An 18,429-nucleotide genomic window follows, 5' to 3' on the forward strand; every position below is an offset into this window, starting at 1 on the left:
TCCGCTGTTACGTGGACGTTAGTTTGAACAACTGGGTGGATCAGTTGTGGCTGGCGGAGATAGCCTATAACAATGCCAAGCACAGTTCAACTGCGGCTTCCCCTTTCTATTGCAACTATGGACACCATCCGCGGTTTCTCCCTTTCGTTACTCCAGTGATGGATCACACCCTCCCGGAGGTATCCAAACGGGTGGCCCATATACGGGAGACTTTAACTCAGGCACAGGAACATCTTCGAGCTGTTAAGGTGCGCTATAAGGCCGCGGCTGACAAACACCGGCGGCAGGGGCCCTTGTATTGTGCCGGAGACGATGTATGGTTGTCCACAAGAAATATACACTTTCAAAAATGTAGTGTGTTTAACCCCAGATACATTGGGCCGTAGCGGATCGTGAAACGAATCAGTTCAGTGGCGGTGAAACTAAAACTGCCGGCGCATATGCGCATCCATCCAGTTTTTCACGTGTCCTTATTGAAACCATCTAAGGCGTTCGTCCGGAGGCCGCCCCTGCCGGTTCTGGTGGAGAGCGAACTGGAATACGAAGTCCTAAGGGTGTTGGATTCGAAGTTCCGCCGGCGGAAATTATGGTATTCGGTGGCATGGAAAGGGTACGGCCCTGAGGAAAACTCGTGGGAACCGGCGTTGGGCATTCATGCTCCGCGGTTGGTAGCGGCCTTCCATCACGCACATCCTTTAAAACCCGGACCGTAGGTGCGCTCACGATGAGGGAGGGATGTACTGTCATGTTTCAACTGGCGAGCGCATGCGGAGACACGGTGCCGACCGTTCGCCACGCCGCCGAAAACTACACCTCCCAGAAGGCCTGGCGCATCCCGCGAGACTTCGCGACGAAGACCCATAAAACAGGAAGTCAGCTTCACAACGCTGTCGGAAATTCTTTGTTGGAATTGAGCTCGCGTCCGATACAAGTCCCGTCCCAGTTCTGGTCCGGTAAGGGTGCTTGCACCGCTGATAATTCGTGTCTTGGTGCCAACCTCCGTTGGGGAGCAGATGCTCGTGCGGAGGCTGGCATTAGTCTTTGGGTTATATCGCTCGCAGTAAAGTGGATTTAATCGGCCTGCATTTTCGGCAGGCGGAGTGAGTGAGGCACTCGCTCAGGATATGATCGGCCTGCATTGTCGGCCGGCAGGGGGCATATAGCCAGTAATAGGTCCAAGAGGCCTCACGGTTACTCTGAGTCCTGTCTGTTACGATAGGATACCGCAGACCCTGGAAAACGCGCGGTGTAGTGATCTACACTGTCTACATTGTATTAAGCACATAAGGTTCAGCTACAAGCGATAGTAGCAAGCGAGGGGAAGAGCGTTGCGAATGTATGCTGGTGGCTTACAGTGCATGTGAAGTAACAGTGTTACTGTAATGGCTAATGGTGTTTCTTCGACTCTATCTTAATAGGGGTTAGTACGAGTGGTAGAGGGCTACGCTCTACCCCTGTGATGCATGGTGGAGTCTTGAGGAGGGTAGGTGCTGGTTCATACTTCAGGGCATGATTAAACAAGAGTAGGATTGTGCCTGTGGGGATGATAATTGTTTCTTTCTCATTACTGCAGAAATCCCCCCACGCAAATTCGCCCACACAAAACAGCCACCCCTCAACTTTAGTTCACGGCCGCCATCATAGAATGGATGATTCTTTTCCTTTACAGGTATAGGGGTTTATTGAACTGAGCATGCCTAGAGTACGGGCGTCTGTCTATTATGTGTGCTTAAGGTGAGACTTACCAGTATATGTTCTGTTCTTTTCTCATTTCAGATCTCCCTCCCTGGCGTTCCCTTCCTTTCCTTCCCCCACTTGATCCTTCCGCTGACCTGTGCCATTACGGCTCATAGGCTTGGTTAGATCAAGAGGTGGACCCCTCAATCATCAATCCGATCCTGAGGACTGGTCGTCGTTACACATAACAGCCTGAGGAGGGGAATCCCTTCCATTGCTGTGTGTTCCAGGGCAAACACCAGGTCTGTAGGTGTGTTATACCACCAATCATTAATGACCAGGAGGTGAGAGGCCACATAATACGAGTACACGTTGGCAGCAGCTATACTGCCGCAATATGTAGATTGTACACAGGTCTGTAGTCTAAAAAATTATTTTTAAAAGAAAAAGAAGAGGTACATGAAAACATCACCCCCTTCTCTTGTCCATTAAAGCTAGGTGGGTTGCGAAAATTTGTCCTAAAAATTGGGCAGTAGCTTTTAGAATCCAACACGATTACTAATTTATTACACATTTCCACCATTTAGCTTCAATTGAAAGCTGGTGTTTTTCGAATATGTTAGATAACAACACAATTTACATCAGCCTGAGTGCTGTTATTACCAGCAAGGCTACTTGAAACATTCCAGACCTATATTCTTCTGTTTGGCTGCATTTATTTAAATCCAAACTTTAGGTCATAAATGCATCAATGCAGTGTTAGCGAATCTCTTGGGAGCCACAGAAATTGACCTTATGAACATTAGCTAAGAAACAAGTGGCAAAATGGGATCAAGGTAATCGGTTTTCTACCCTGTGTTTGTCCTTTTCACAGCTGAGAAAGGGAAGTAAGTTGCATCCGGTGTGGATTGAGAATGATAGTGCACTTTGCAGAAGAAAAGCCTAAAACGGTTAATAGCACATCCGATAGCAGGAAGGTTCAAGCCCACTGGTTATAGACAGAGCCACTGGAATTACTCAGGCAGGGGAGTGCAACATTTTGTAGCAGAGTTGAATAAATTATGCGTCATGAAAAGGCAAAATATGCGGCCTCATGCGGCACATTTTGTGTGAAGATTATACTATTATTTCAGCTTGTTTACGCATGTCAACATGATTTGGCCAAAGGTTTAACCTCAATAGTATCACTTTGATGCCCAAATACAAAAATAAGCAAGAGAAAGGTGTCCAGTCACTCAACCTTTGCAAAGGGCCTTCCAATGCGTGGCAACACGTTACTACCTTTTTAGTAACGCTTCATCTGTTTGAGCTAGTCTGACGGGGTAGGGGACATGACAGAGATGGACTCACCTGTTTGGCCCTATTGGTCACAAGACCCCTCTATACCCCTTTGTGTTATCACACAGGCTGACGAGGAACCAGACCGACCGAAGGAATGGACTTCCTACCCTCCGCAAGACTGGCTGCCTGAAAAGGTACAGGGTGCCTTTAAGACGGGAATCCCTTGGTACGAGACTCCTCCCCTGGATGACGTTTCCTGTAGCGGGACTTCAAAGGGAAGCAAGATCAGGAAGTTGGCGGATGGCGTTTCCCCGGAGTTGGAGGACGAGTTGGAGTGGCGGAGAAGAGCGGCGGAGAAAGAAGCGGATTGCGGGAGAGCGGAGGAGAACGTACTGGAGTGGCGGCGGAAGGAGTGGCGAGCGGAGCGGACGGAGGAGACGAGAGCAGGCACCGACGAGACCACGGGAGCTGAAACCGACAAGCCAGGAGGCCAACGATCTTGCGAGGCGCCCTGCCACGTTCCCAGGGGAGGAGCGTGGCTGGAGCAGGTACGGGGGAAAGTCGCAGGCTGGGTGGGGAAGGGAAAGTCCCTTTAGACAATCATGGTTAAACTCAGGCACCCGTCAACACTCCTGTGTTACCAACCCTCCCCCTGAGCACTTAGCCACATAATAGAACTCCCATTCACGGTGTCCCTCACTCCTGGTCCCTTCGTACCCTCTTGTTGGGCAACACGCCTAATACTTGCTTTCCTTTTCATTTTGGGAACACCCGGGAAGAGAGACCAGACCGGAACGACGAGTCGGGAGCCAGTTACGAAGGGGAACCCTGCAGCGCGGCTACCTGTCCTGACCACGTCAAAACTCCTCCTGTTCCCTATAAGACAAAGACTGTGAAACACCTGACAATAAACATACTCCTAAACTACATACGCACCTTGTGCAGTGTCTCTGTCACCCCGAACCCACTACAGCTAGAAACGCTTTTTTTGCTACCCAGAATCACCTTACGATCGGTTCTACTTCTGTTCTGGGAAGTCCAAAATTTGCAATCACTGTATCTCATTTCTGTGTAATATATAAATAGTGTTTTAAACAACATGTCAAATGAATCCAGTCTCAGTATTGGAACTACATTGTCCCCTATGTCTTTATTCACACCCGTATCCTGTGAAACAAGGTTGTGCCTCTTCATTCGTCACTCTCAACATCGGGTCAATTACCCCTCCAGAATAATCCTTTAAATCTTTCACACCCTGTAAGTAAGAGCCGTCCGTTACTCTCCCTTATTGATTGAACCATAGGTAATTTCTAACCATCTCAATTTCCAGTAAGAAAAATCTACCTGACAGCGAATATGCTTCAGGCACGCATCCGGCAATCACTACAAAGCCAATGCGCTTCAGACATGTATCCGACATTCAATGACAGTGCGGTTTGTATTCACTGCAACGGAACTATTCCCTATGACCCCTCTATTATTTTTCTGCCAATACTGGCCAGCACGTCTACAGAGCGTCCCCCTAGTTTTCGACATTGGCCCCAGCCCGTCGCCATGTTGGAAGGGCCGTTCACTCTCAGTGTTGTGTTATACGGCTCCAAATGGCTTTCCAATGCCAAATTCGTCAGAGAGCTCTAGTTCCTATTCCAAATATTATTCATCAAATCATTCCTTTCATATTCCCCCTGTCAGCGTAATCTATTTGTTAATGTCCAACACAATTATCGCTCATGTGTGCAATGGATTTTTGAAGATGTAAACCTCCTAAGTACATTTACTTCTCATTCGCTGGTTGTTTTAAAAGAATTAAAGTAACTTCTTAAGGTGTTTCATAACTTCTATCTGGCCCACATCTTCCTGCCAAATGGCACCATGTCTCTCTAAAAAAACTTTTCATTTATCATTAATATTAATGTTCAAAAGCACCCTCCACACTTCTAAAGGCTGAGATACTGTTTGTCTGTATATGTTTGATGTTCTTATTTTAAACATTGGGTCACAAGTTCAGGTGCATTACATTTATATTCCTCCATGTGTCCACCAAAGTTCCTCTACATATCTGTCTATCATTATTCCTTCCATCCTTTTGTATGGATTAATGATCCCCAATCCACTCACACATGTGTGCCTTAGTTACCTAGAGCATATTGTAGTTCTAGATCAGTGTTAAGGCCCAGTTCTACAGCTTTAAGCCACATTATCCACATTGCCTCCTTATCTCTTTGATTAAGTTCCCTGTTCCCCCTCGGGAGTCTAGGTTCATGTGGTCTATACCGTAAAATGAGAAGTGTGTTTGTTGATCTTGCGCCTTACATTCTACTGCATGCATTGCCATCGGGTATCTTATATCCTCTTGTTGAGGGCAGTAAGGTTTTCATTGATTCTCTCTTTGAGGGCATTTGCATTCTATGATGTAAACTACACATATATATATTTTTTTTAACAACACATTTTATTTGTTCATTTTTCGATACATTGGGCAGAGGCCCCATAATGGCGCAGTGAATCAGTTGAACAATGTGTGCATCAATAACTATTTCTATGAAAGAAAACAAACCCTGCAAAACATGCAGGTAAAATAATAATCTAAACAATGTGCAGACAGTGGACCAATTTCTAACTACAGTACATGATTCAGCAGATTCACAATATACAACCCAGCAAAATAATAAAGCAGTCAGTCGATACAAACTTGGGGGACACATGGCAGAGAGCAGAGAGAGCAACTCAGGGGTCATCCTCAGGGAGGGGGGGCAGGTCGATTCCACGATAAGCTGCCCTTCGCGTCCATACCTTGCGATGTTTCCGTAGGCAGCCCCTAGCCTCAAATACAGCAATCTCGGCTCCCATACACATATCCAATTCAGACTTCCATTTACCTATAGTCGGAGGAGATGATGCCTTCCATCCCTGTGCTATGTCCCGTTTGGCTATAGTAAGTGCGAGGAACAGTAGGTGTTGTTTGTATCTATTCCCCCCAATGCCGTCAGTGGAATGTAACAAAAACAACAGTGGGTCCAGTGGGAGTACCCATCCCAGCACCTCATTAAGACATGTCCTAACACTGTTCCAGAAGGGCTTTAGAGCTGTGCAAGTCCACACCGTATGGAAGAAGGATCTGTCCTCTCTGCCACACCGCAGACACTCAGGGGACTGAATGACCCCCATTCGCTACAGTCGCACCCTCGTGTAATACACTCTGTGTAAGTATTTGAATTGGATGAGCCTGTATTGTGTGGAGACAGCCGCGCCCCGCGGACTTGCGATCGCTTCCGCCCAATCGTCGTCAGTCAATTCGGGAATGTCTGTCGTCCAGGCTAGTCGGGTGCTGTCCAGAGTGGTGGGGTGTGTGTCATCAGCGTTTGGTATATTTGCCTGATTTTGTGCAGTCCAAGGTCCCCCATCAACAGGCGATCCTCTAGGGGTTGGAACTCAGGGAGGGTCTCCACATGTCGGATCTGGGGAGAGAGTGCGTGTCGGAGCTGTAAAAATGTATACAATTGCGACTTGTGGAGGCCGAAATCCGTCTGTAGTTGCTGGAATGATTTTAAGGTAGTGCCCTTCACAACATCACCCAGGGTAGAGATCCCCACCAGGTTCCAACCCCGGAGCCCTCTCAATGTGCTAGCAGTTCTAAGGTACGTACCATGCCACAAGGGGGTCTGTCGAGTAAGTCGCCCTTTCCATCCCATTTGTCTGGTCTTGGCCCTCCATAACTGGATAGCTTGTCTACTAGCAGGTGGTAAATGATCTAGCCTTGTGTAGCTGTATAACGAATGAAGCAGGGGGACCTGTTCCATTGTGTCCTGTTCAATAGCATAAGCAGGATCGGTGGTAGAATTATACCATAGTTCATTGATTACGAGGATGTGAGATGTGACGTAACATGAGTAGCCGCGATCCCCCCACAATACGTAGACTGAGCGCAGGTGCGGAGCGCCACGCGAACAGCTCCCCCCGCCCCATAGAAAATTATTTTGTATGGCCTTTACCTGGGCAAACCACATGCGAGGGATAGGATAGGGGAAATTTTGGAGGCGATACAGGATCCGGGGCAGAGAAACCATTTTAAAAATGGCTGAGCACCCATAAAGGGATAATGGTAGAGCAGACCATATCGTTGTTTCGTTTTTGAGGCTGGTCAACAGTGGGGTGATATTATGTGTCAATGAAATCTTGGGGCACGGGGAAATAAAAATTCCTAGATATTTAAAACCATCTGAGGCCCGGGTTAATTGCGCGGCCCACGATTCACGGACCTGGTGTCCACATACTGGAAAAAGGATTGATTTAGCGGGATTGGCGTGGAGGCCGGTGGTGCCACCAAACACCCTGAGAATCTCTAATATACGAGGGCCAGAATACCACGGGTCCGTCATAAAAAAGAGGACGTCATCGGCATATAATGCAATACGATCTGATCGTGAGTGGAACCACTCGAATCCCCTGAGCACCGGGTCACTCCTGACCCAGGCCGCCAGAGGCTCGACCGCCAGGGCGAACAGCAATGGAGACAGTGGGCAACCCTGGCGTGTACCCCTCTGGATCGGAAAGGGCGGGAGCGGTGTCCCGCGATTCGAACCGATGTCGTCAAGTCCATATATAACAGTTGTACGTACGACAGGAACTGGGGTCCAAAGTTGATAGCTTCGAGCAGCTGAAAAAGGTAGACCCAGCTCAACGAATCAAATGCTTTATCCATATCAGCTAGCTGCAGCGATAGCGTTATGAACTCTTCTGATGTTATGTCTAGTGGCCCTCTGCGGCATGAAGCCCGACTGGTCAGGGTGAATCAGGTCAGTAATACACCCCTGAAGGAGGTCGGCCAAGACTTTCCCTAACAATTTAGGTTCGAAATTCATCAGGGAGATGGGACGATAGGAAGACGGGTCTTCAGGGGGCCGGCCAGGTTTGAGAAAAAGCACGATCTCCGCATGACGCCAGTCCCTCAGAAGCCTTGCCATGTCCGAAGCGTCCGCAATGGTCGCCAGCAGATGTGGCCCCAAGAGAGGCATATGGGATAGAAGAAATTCCATGGGGAAACCGTTGGGACCCGGGGCGCGGCCTGGCTGGATCGCGCTGAGGGCGCCAGTTAATTCCTCCAGTGTAATTGGGGTCTCCAATCGCTCCCGGACTGAGTCGGGGAGCCTATGAGGCCGAATGTCCATGAGGAACTCCGCTATATGTTCAGCAGAGATATGCTCCTTCCGGGCATAAAGTGATGTAAAGTGCTTTGCAAATTCTTCGGCTACCCCAGCCGGCGATGTGTGCAAGGACCCATCTGAGCCACGAATAGTGGGTGTGACGGCCGGAGCACCGTTCGCCTGGCACAATCTGTGTAGCATTTTACTGGACTTATCCCCCCACTGATATATCCGATGTTGCGATGTGTCCCAGATCTCTTTGGCTTTGCCCAACAGATATTGGCTCAATTCCTTTTGAGCGAGGACTAAATTGCGGCAAATAATGGGGCAGGGATTGGTACTGAGTTGGGAAACTAAGGTCGCCTGACGCATTTCTAGGGCGTCGAACTGTTCGCGGTGTGTACGTTTCGCCTGTGTGCGTCAGCTAATTTCATAGCCTCGGACGGTTGGCTTGAGCGCCTCCCAGAGGGTAATGTTCGAGGGGGCTGAGGGGCTGTTTTCTGCTAAATAAGTAGTAATCGCTGTATTGAGCATATCGCGATAGGCCGGACTGCGAAGGTGCCACAAGGACATTCTCCAGCGGAACGGAGGCCTGCGGGAGCACATGTGGAATTGCATTGTGACCGAAGAGTGATCAGACAGACCCCGGGGATCGATGCTGTACCTGAGAGAATCTATGAAGGAAGACCCGGGGACCAAAAAAATAATCCAGGCGGGACTGGGACCCATGGACCGTCGATAAGTATGTGTAGTCGCGCTCAGTAGGGTGGTATTCGCGCCATATGTCAGCCCAGTCCATTGTCGATGTCAGGGTATACAGTTTAGTCGGACCCGATGGTTGAGGGGTGTCACCGACACGCTGGCGGTCCAGTGGCCCCATCGTATCATTCCAGTCTCCACCTAACAGGGTCACACCAGTCGGAAGGGAGCCCCAGACCCCCAGTAACTTTTCAATAAAAGTGGCTCCCAGTGGGGGGGGCATAAACGCTACCAATAGTAATCTGTTCGCCACAGATCATGCCCGTGACGAAGAGAAATCAGCCTCCAGGATCTGCCCTGTGTGCAATGTATGTATCGCCACCCCCATAGAGCCTCTTGTGAACCCTGCATGGTAGATGTGACAATAACCAAAGCGAGCGAGGCACCGGGCTTTCGTACCCATCAAATGGGTTTCTTGTAAAAGCAGGATGTCTGCCCCATACCTCTTTGCCTGTCGCAGGATGGCCCCACGTTTCACCTTATTCAGTAGCCCCCGAACATTCCAAGACACCACCATGAGGTCCCCTAGGGGGTTGTCAGCACCAGGTGTCATGAGGGTTGAAATATCGGCTGAATAGAGCTAGAAGATCTGCTGAAAAGACATCCCACTGTCTGCATAAATAAAAACCAGAAGAAACATAAAAAACAACAACAACACATCCGCCAGGATATGCCCCCTACCCCCCACCCAACACTACCAGAAACAGGGAGCATCTGTCGCGGTGTAAAAAGCAGTAGACCCCCAATGGGGAGCTCCCAGAAATCACACCAAGGGATCCCACCCCACCCTATAAAACTAGGGAAACAGGAACTATAAGGGGTCTGTGGCCTAACAGCACGTGGTCAAGAACCCACGCCCACTCAGAGAACGACATTACTAATATACATACAACCAATGCAGTGTCATTCATATCGCCACATGAAGTGTGGAGCAGTCCGGAGCTTTCACGGCGGTCGCTCGGGGCTCGGTGACATTCTGAGTGCAAGAGCTGCAAGAGGAGTCTGAGTCTATGGCAGGTGGAGAGTCCGCTCGGAGCTGGGGTGTTGAAGAAGTATGACTTGGAGTTGTAAATTGCTCGTATCCGGGCCGGATACAGCAGCATGTATTGAACATTCAGTTCCCTAAGTCTGCACTTCGCGGTCATGAAGGATTGGTGTTGTTGCTGGAACAGGCGCGTGTAGTCCGGGAATATCAAGATTGAGTACATTGAGTGGGAGTCATGCATAAAACAGTCTTTGTGCGTCCTGGTGAATCGCAGAATAGCATTCCGGTCGGCATAGTTCATGATCTTGGTGACGACAGGCCTTGGGGCCGCACCTGGGGGGGTCTCTGCGTCAGGGCCCTGTGTGCCCTCTCGACAACGAAGGCGGAGGATAAGAGGTCTTTCGGCATGATATCTTTGAGCCACGTGGTGATGAAGTTTGTCATTGATGCCCCTTCACAGCCCTCGGCCAGGCCTACGATGCGCAGACTGTTCCTTCATGCGTGACCCTCCGCATCCTCCACCCTAGAAGCAAGTTCCTGAGTGACAACAGATAGCTTGTTTACTTTCTTTTGAAGGGAGGTCACTGAATCTTCCACCGTGGACACCCTTGTTTTGGCCTCTGATATACGGTCTACTGCTTTACGAAGATCCTGTCGCAGAAAGGAGACTTCGGATCCCACCGCACTAATCTTGGCGTCCAACATGTCCCGGGCGCCGTTGATCACTGCCAGAAGGGCCGCATTATCAGGGGCCGAGCCACTCACATCCCCGCCGACCGCGCCACCAGATGCTGTGGCGTACTGGTCTATGGTGCCCTGTTTGGGGCCGGCCCCACTCAGCCTGCCCTTGCCCATGAGGATGATCGGTCTTGGCAGTGAAGTAAAGAAGGGGGCAGTGAGCCTACTCCCCCTGGACGGGCGGGCGGTTGTCTCACCAGGCAGACCTCAGATGGCAGAGGCCAGGATGGTACAGTCACAGAGGAAGAGCCAGGCGTGTATTGAGGATCAGGCCACACCATCTAATACGCCAAGCAGGGTCCCCAAGCCCATAGAGGACCCACACGGGGGGCACTTGAAAGGGCAGCGGGCCGCGACAACTCGTGGGCCCTTCGCAGCTCCAGCGTACCCGTCACCGCCTCCTCAGGGTAGCGCACTAGTGTCCTTGGGCAGTGCAGACCAATATTGGGGACCGTGTGGACCTGCTCCAAGCATCAAGAGGTGTGACCCCAAGACCACCAGCGCGCCCGATCAAGACCGCAGCAGCAGCAAGCACCGCAAAGAAGTGGTGGATCATCCCCAGGCGCCACTACACGATGATGCCTCTACCCACTAGCCCTGGGCCGGGCCCATCCCATGCCAGGCACGGGGGGAGGATGAAAGACAGTGTCACTCACCGTCCGGGTTGCGACCCGACCCTAAGTGTTCAGCTAGCACCTCACTCAATCCACCCCACCAGGGCCATGCACGTCAGCGGCAGGTGGAAGGCCCCATCCAGAGGGCCAAGGGGCGACGAGATCTCCATGACCCCACAGAAGAGGCCCGTGCGGTGCTGATGGGCCAGCAACACTGCACGTACAGCGTGGCTCAAGAAGAAAGGCGGCTGCCGGGAGGAGGAGGAGGGGCCGGGTAGCAGTCCACACACGTCCGCGCCGGTTCCCCCACCATGCAGCTCTTCAGGGGTACAAGGCACCACTCTCCGGGCGTCCTCATCCCAGGCTCCAAGCAGAATCGGCCAGGCCTAGGGCAATCTCACAGGGGAGGCACCGTCTCACCCCCGGCACCGCACCAGCACAATGGCGGGCACGAAGGAGCAAGGGGATGGGCCAGCGTCAAACTCCTCGCACTGCTGCAGCGCTCCACACCAAAGCAGGCCGCCGGGGGGCACGGGGCTCTTTCCCAGCAAAAGTCCAATTTCTGGGTGCCGAACTGCGCCCCGCACTGCAGCGTCACACAGCAGTCCCCGGGACGATCGCCGCAACGAGATCAGCAAATGGCGCGCCGATCTGAGGTCCCGGGGCGTTCTCTGCATCCACTCCACCAGACTTCGAATCGGCGATATCTCCGCACACCAGAGCTGATGGGGCAATCGGCGGAGCAGGAAAATTCGTCTCAGGGCAGGATCTTGCAGGATAATCGACGGATTACGGTGTGGGTGGACGGAGCTCAGCTAAGCTGCATCAACCATGATGGCCTGCCAAGCCACCGTAAACTACATATTTGATGTTGCAATTGATGTTGTGTCGTATATCATATGGCCTCCCGTCTGCTCCAATAAAGTTATTTTTCTTGTCACAAGCCCATCTGCACATCCTGCATTGTCCACATTTAAAAATTCCTAATGTGTGTTCCATCCAGTGTGCTATTGTATCTTGTGTCTAGGATAGCTAGGATTCAATTGTGATTTCAATGTCCTGCCAAGTGTAGAGGTGATTTCAGGTCTCCCCAAGGTGAATTCTTCTAGCGTTACGACTGCACGCAAGATGTCCTAGTGTTTAAACATACTTTTCATTAACACCTTGGATGATCCATTATATTCAGTTATTAACCATATCCTATTTGTGTTAGCTTGTTTTCCTGTTTCGTCTATCAAAGTATCCTGTCTCCTGATTTTGAGGACCTTTATTTCAGCTGTTCTAATCGTCCGTTTATCAAACCCCCTAGCATAAAAACATGGCTTCATGTTCTCTACACATGTTTTGAAGTCTGCATCATTGCTACAGTTTCTTCTAGCTCTGGTTAGTACACCAAAGGCCTATTTTTTGTTTTAAACAAAATGAACCAAAACAGCTTTTTGCTATCTTTTTTTAGGCACCATGGCTTTCTGAGTGCTTGGGATTTCAAATGACGTAAAGGCTTTTATATGAACATTTTAAAGGGAACTTTGCATTTAGATGCTTTTTAAGACTATTTTTTTAACCTTTCAAGAATGTTATTTCTGTTGGCTTTTTAGATAGCTTTCATATATCGACCCTTAGTATGAGGATTGGGTGTTAGATTACCGGGTTAGGGACATGTAGCGAAGCAGCTTATTTCTTATATTGTTCTCACAATATAATTTCAGCCGTCAACTTTTGCACATAATTGCATGTACGACAATGTTGGATTTGTTTCTCTGAAGTTACTTGGTTTACACATCCAGCTTCGCACAACATTATCACAATGCCTCGAATATCTGGGCCTCTTTATGCACCATGTACAAATGTCATCCTATCTTTATCCACGGGGCAACAGAGCTATCTATATATCCGTCACATCTCTAATCTACACGTACATTGAAAGGCTGCCTTCTAATATAAATAATGAGCATCCCGATAGATTAGTGGAGGAGGCATTTCAGCTGACACTGAGTGTCGTTGCATGCTGAGACTTTACCATGCAGCGGTCTGACATTGCTTTGAGGGGGTATCCAGTTCGTGACCAGGACAGGCTCCTACAATCTCTTGCACTAGGTTATGGGGTTGGCTTGTCCCTAGGGGGGATTCTTGGCTTCACACCTACACACACTCTAGGTACAATCAGAGTAGGGTTCTGCTTAGTAGGAGTAGACCAGAATACTGCCTTGTTATATGCCTGAATATATACACTATTTTAGGAGCATGGTAACACTATATCTACTATTTACGAATTTGGTGCTTGTAATCACTTTCATCTGCTTCTGTCTATTGATTATTGCAGCACATGTATCCTATACAAGAATAAGGCTGGTTCAATAAATACATTGAAATCGTCCCACTGTTTATTCTGTATATTTCTCTGAAAAACAAGTTAGTACGAGAGACTGTGTAAATGTTTCACGATCCCTGAGGGGTAAGGGTTGTCATGTTTAGTGGTTGCCAGGAACCATGCACTCTCTGATAAGGTGAGGGGGGCTTACAATGGCACTGTGAGCTAACTGGTCTATAGGCCACATTTGCTGCAGGGGTGTCCGAAATCAGTCTCGGCACCAAGCCCTAGTTTATGTTGACCAACAAACGCGCAGATCCTATGGATTAGTAGGAACCACATGACAGTACATAGATACATACCCATATCATTTTGTTTGTTTTTATTCCATTAACCCTTTCGGTCCGTCTTGAGCTCCAGTTCTCGTGTGCTCATGACGGAACCATTCCATCATGTGCACAAGTGCACTGAATCCCTCTGCTGTAAACAGCAGAGGGATTTCCATTTATTTTTGCCTGGGGAGGTGGAGAAGAGCTTCCCAAACCTCCCGACGCATTTTTTTGCTTTCAATGTAATTACGATCGCACGCATGGTGCGCTGACATCATTAGATTGAAAATCAAACTGAAATTAGCCTATCAGCTAGTTTTAGTTTTAGTGCTTCGGTGCTCGCCCTCAGAGCACCCAAACACGCGGGAGAGGTATCATTGGAAAGGGGAGAATCTCCTTAGTGGATCCCTGCAAGGGGATAGCCCCAGGAAGGTGATTCCCAAGCAGGGTTCATCCCACTAAGCACCAGGGAGGGGGAGAAGCCCCTTGGGCAAGGGTCTTTGCTCCCCTATCTCAAAATGGGAATATTCAGTCTTTCTGCCCCTGATCTGTCCCCGGGAGGCAGAAAGCCCACTAGGCCCCAGGGATTTGTTTTTTTCTTTTTATACGTAGGGGTGGGGGCTGCCCAGAATGGGCAGGCCAATGTCCCCACCCCAAAAATAAATTGCTACAGTCTTTCTCCCCCTCCGGGAGGAAGTTGGGGGCAATGTCCCCAGAGCTGCTCCCCTCAGGGAAGCAGAGAGCCCACTAGGCACCAGGGATTTAGTTTTTTATTATACATAGAAGTGAGAGCTGTCCCGAATGGCATGCCCATGCCCCCGCTCCCAAAGAAATTAGCCATAGTCTTTATGCCTACCGAGGGAGAAAGATAAGGGAAACGGCACCTGATGTGTGACAGAGATTAGGCTGGTTTTCTATAGGTAGGGGTGGGGGCTGCCCAAAAAGGGCCTCCCAATGCCCCACCCCCCCAAAACAATGGCCACAGCCTTTCTGCCCCCCTTGGAGGCCTATTGAGGCAATAACCCCCGATCTGCCTCCCCCAGAGGGCGGCAGAAAGCCCACTAGGCACTGACCTTTTTTTTGCAATGTTCCTAGCTACGGATTTTGTGCATTAGTGCAACCGGCACCTAGGGAAACCAAGCAAACTTGTAAATTTTTTAAAGCTTGACACGCAGGGGAAGCCAGGATAGTCTGCGTCTCACCAGGTTCTGTTACTCAGAAGCCTTGCAAACCTCAAAGCTTTTTAAAAACAAATAATAATAATTCCTCACGTTTTTGTGATGGAAAGTTCTGGAATCTGTGGGGAACCACGAACTTCCACCCACTCAGCATTCCCCCAAGTGTCCCGATAAAAACGGTCCCTCACTTGTGTGGGAAGGCCTAGTAATTGCGACAGGAAATGGCCCAAAACGTACTCAAAATTATTGATCACAAAAAGACTTGGTTTTACGAGTGAGTCACCTTTGTTTTGGTCACAGGCTCAGTGGGCATCGTGGGTAACCCACAGAAACCAGACATTTCTGAAAACTAGTCATGTCGAGGAGTCCAGGGAGGGTTGGCTTGCGTGGATCTGCCAACATTTTCTTACCCAGAATCACCTGCAACCTCAAATTAGTTAAAAAAAAACACATTTTCCTTACATTTCTGCCTGGGATCACTGGACCGACACAAATGTCCTACCATCCAGTGTTCTTCTTGGTCTCCCGATAAAAATAACTTGTGTGGGTGTCTAATGCAGAGTCAGCCTAAAAACGCATATTAAAAAAATATTGCACTTAGAGCTCGCTGTGCTATCCCATCAATCCCTTTGTTTTTGGCCCTTCCTAGTCGCAGGCCCTTGGCCAACCCACACAAGTGAGGTATCATTTTACTCGGGAGACCCAGGGGAATGCTGGGTGGACCGTGGTAGGTATTTTGTGCCGGCATGGTAATCCGAGACAGAAATGTGAGGAAATTGTGATTCTTTTGCTAAATTTGAGGTTTGCAGGGGATTCTGGGTAAGAAAACGTTGGGGAATCCGTGCAAACCACACCTCCCTAGACTACCCAAGGTGTCTAGTTTTCAGAAATGTCTGGTATTGGTAGGTTTCCCCAGATTTGTGACCCATTAGGAAACGATAAATGAAAACCATGGAGTTTAATAAATTCAAATAGCAATTACCTAATTGCGATTCACAGAGAATCGCAATTGGGTAATCGCTATGTCTAGTAATGATACATAGGGCCCTTAGTGAGGTGCCCCTGGAGACTTTTTGCACTTTGAACAGGAAATACCTACAGCACTCAGGGAACTCAATAAAGATTGCATAAATGTAATGACAATTAATTATGGACTTCTAAACTTGTTGTGCTCGGCGTCACGCATTTGCAGCCTGGGGGCTGGAATTGTACCTCAACTCTCTGCTTACAGCAGCATTCTAATCTACCATTTTCAGTAACTGTTTACAACTGGAACTCAGAACGTCCATTATCTACTATAAAAATGGCCACATTCTCTAACTTACATAGCAAAAGAGTCACATATATAAAGTAAGAATACTGTTTGGGTTGTCTACATATTTTGAAAACCAAATGTTACGATTTTTGTAAGACATTAACATTTTAGGGGTGGGTAGCACTCCAATCGACAAGACATAGGCGAGCAAGCCAAATAAGCCAGTTCCTCTTTTAAATAACCCCCCTCTTTTTTTTCAGATAACTTAAAACAGTGAAGCAGTGTTCTGCATGAAGGTTCAACACGCGAATGTGGATTGCTCTTTTTGGGGGTGCTCGGGACGATTTGTTATCCCAATTCAACCATGCTCGTGGTCAGTGCAATTAAACATTGGGGCACTGAATACCAAAGTTGGTAATCCACCTAAAGCCTCTTTAATCTACTACCAGACACTCCCTGGTCCTTTATCTCACTCTTGCTGGTTCCTGCTTTCTCCGTTTGTGATTGTATTGCTCTCTTTCTTTCACGGGTTTTTCAGATATGTGCGTTTTTCCATATCTTGTGCCCTGTAAGTATTTGGTGTGGAAAAATGAGTGTCGGTCCCCAAAATAAGTGTTGGTGGCCCCCATGGCAACCACTGGCTCAAATTAAGCACTACACCAAGCAATGCAGAGCTCTTTGTTGAGCTGAGCCGCTTTCATCACGTTCAACTAGATGACAATTTTATGTGTGGGACACCATCGTGAAAATACCTAGCTGGAGCTGGGCCCTCGAAGTAAGTGGGGGATTCCTCCGTGGAGCCCTCGAGGGTGGAGCTGATGAAGGCCCTACAGAGCTCCAGGACTGTATTAGAGAACAAAAATGATTCAGTCTCCATTGAAGTGAATGTCCTTCCCACTGACCTACATAAGGTATCCGACAAGGTGAAAACAGCTGATTATTGCATAGGAATCCTTCAACAAGAGTGAAAACAGATGGCTAAGATTATGGCAGCAACCAAGACTTTGGAATACAGAGTTGTGGATGCAGAAGGTTGTTTATGCTGCACTAACCTGAGAATCTTAGGGTTCCCCGAGGGGGCAGAACACACCATGCCAGAGCACTTTCTGGAACAATGGATCCTCGCTATGCTAAAACCACAGAGGTTGACGATGATGTGTGCTGTGGAAAGAGCGCACAGGGCACTTGCCTTGAGGCCTCTGCAGGGCACCCGTTTGTCGTGTAGTTCCTACCAATCCGTAGGACCTGCGCATTGTTCGGATAACATAAACTAAGGGCTTGGTGTCAAGACTGATTCCAGACACCCCCACAGGATATGTTGGCCAATAGACCAGCTAGCTCACAGTGCTACCATAAGCCCCCCTAACCAACCAGGGCGCGAATGGTTTCTGGCAACCACTAAACATGACAACCCTGATTCCTCAGGAATCGTGGAAACAGTAAAGAACCTTTTGCTCAGTCACTCGTGCTCACTTATTCTCAGAGAAATATACAGAGAATGAACAGTGGAACGTTTTCCATAACATTTATTGAACCAACGTTATTCTTGCATAAAATACGTGTGTTACAAAGATGAGTAGACAGAAGCAGATAATTGTGATTACAAGCACCAACAAAGTAAAGAGTAGACATAGTTTTACAATGGTGCTAAACAGTTGTATATATGTAGGCATATAAACAAGGCAGTAATCTAGCATACTCCTCCTATGCGAACCCTACTAAGTCTACCTAGAGCGTGTGTAGGTGTAGAGCCAAGAATCCCCCCAAGGGTCGGAACAACCCCATTATCTGACGAGAGAGAATGAAGGACCCATCTTGGACACCCCTCATGGAATGTCAGACTGCTGTGTGGCAGATTCACAGCATGCACGGACCCTCAGTGTCAGCAGGAGTACCTCCTTTTCCAATCAATCGAGATGCCTATTATTTATAAGAGAAGGCGGCCTCACGATGTGCTCTTTAGATTAGTGATGATATGGATATGTAGATAGCGTTGTCACCTCGTGGATGAAGATAGAACGACTGTTGTACCTAATGCTTAGAGAGGCCTAGTATATGATGTTCAAGGCATCGTGATAATGTTGTGCAAATCTGAATGTGTAAACAAAGTAGTTCAGAGAAACTAATCCAACATTGTTGTGCATACAAATGTGTGCAA

This window comes from Triturus cristatus, chromosome 7, assembly GCF_964204655.1.
Source record: "Triturus cristatus chromosome 7, aTriCri1.1, whole genome shotgun sequence".
Taxonomy (NCBI): domain Eukaryota; kingdom Metazoa; phylum Chordata; class Amphibia; order Caudata; family Salamandridae; genus Triturus; species Triturus cristatus.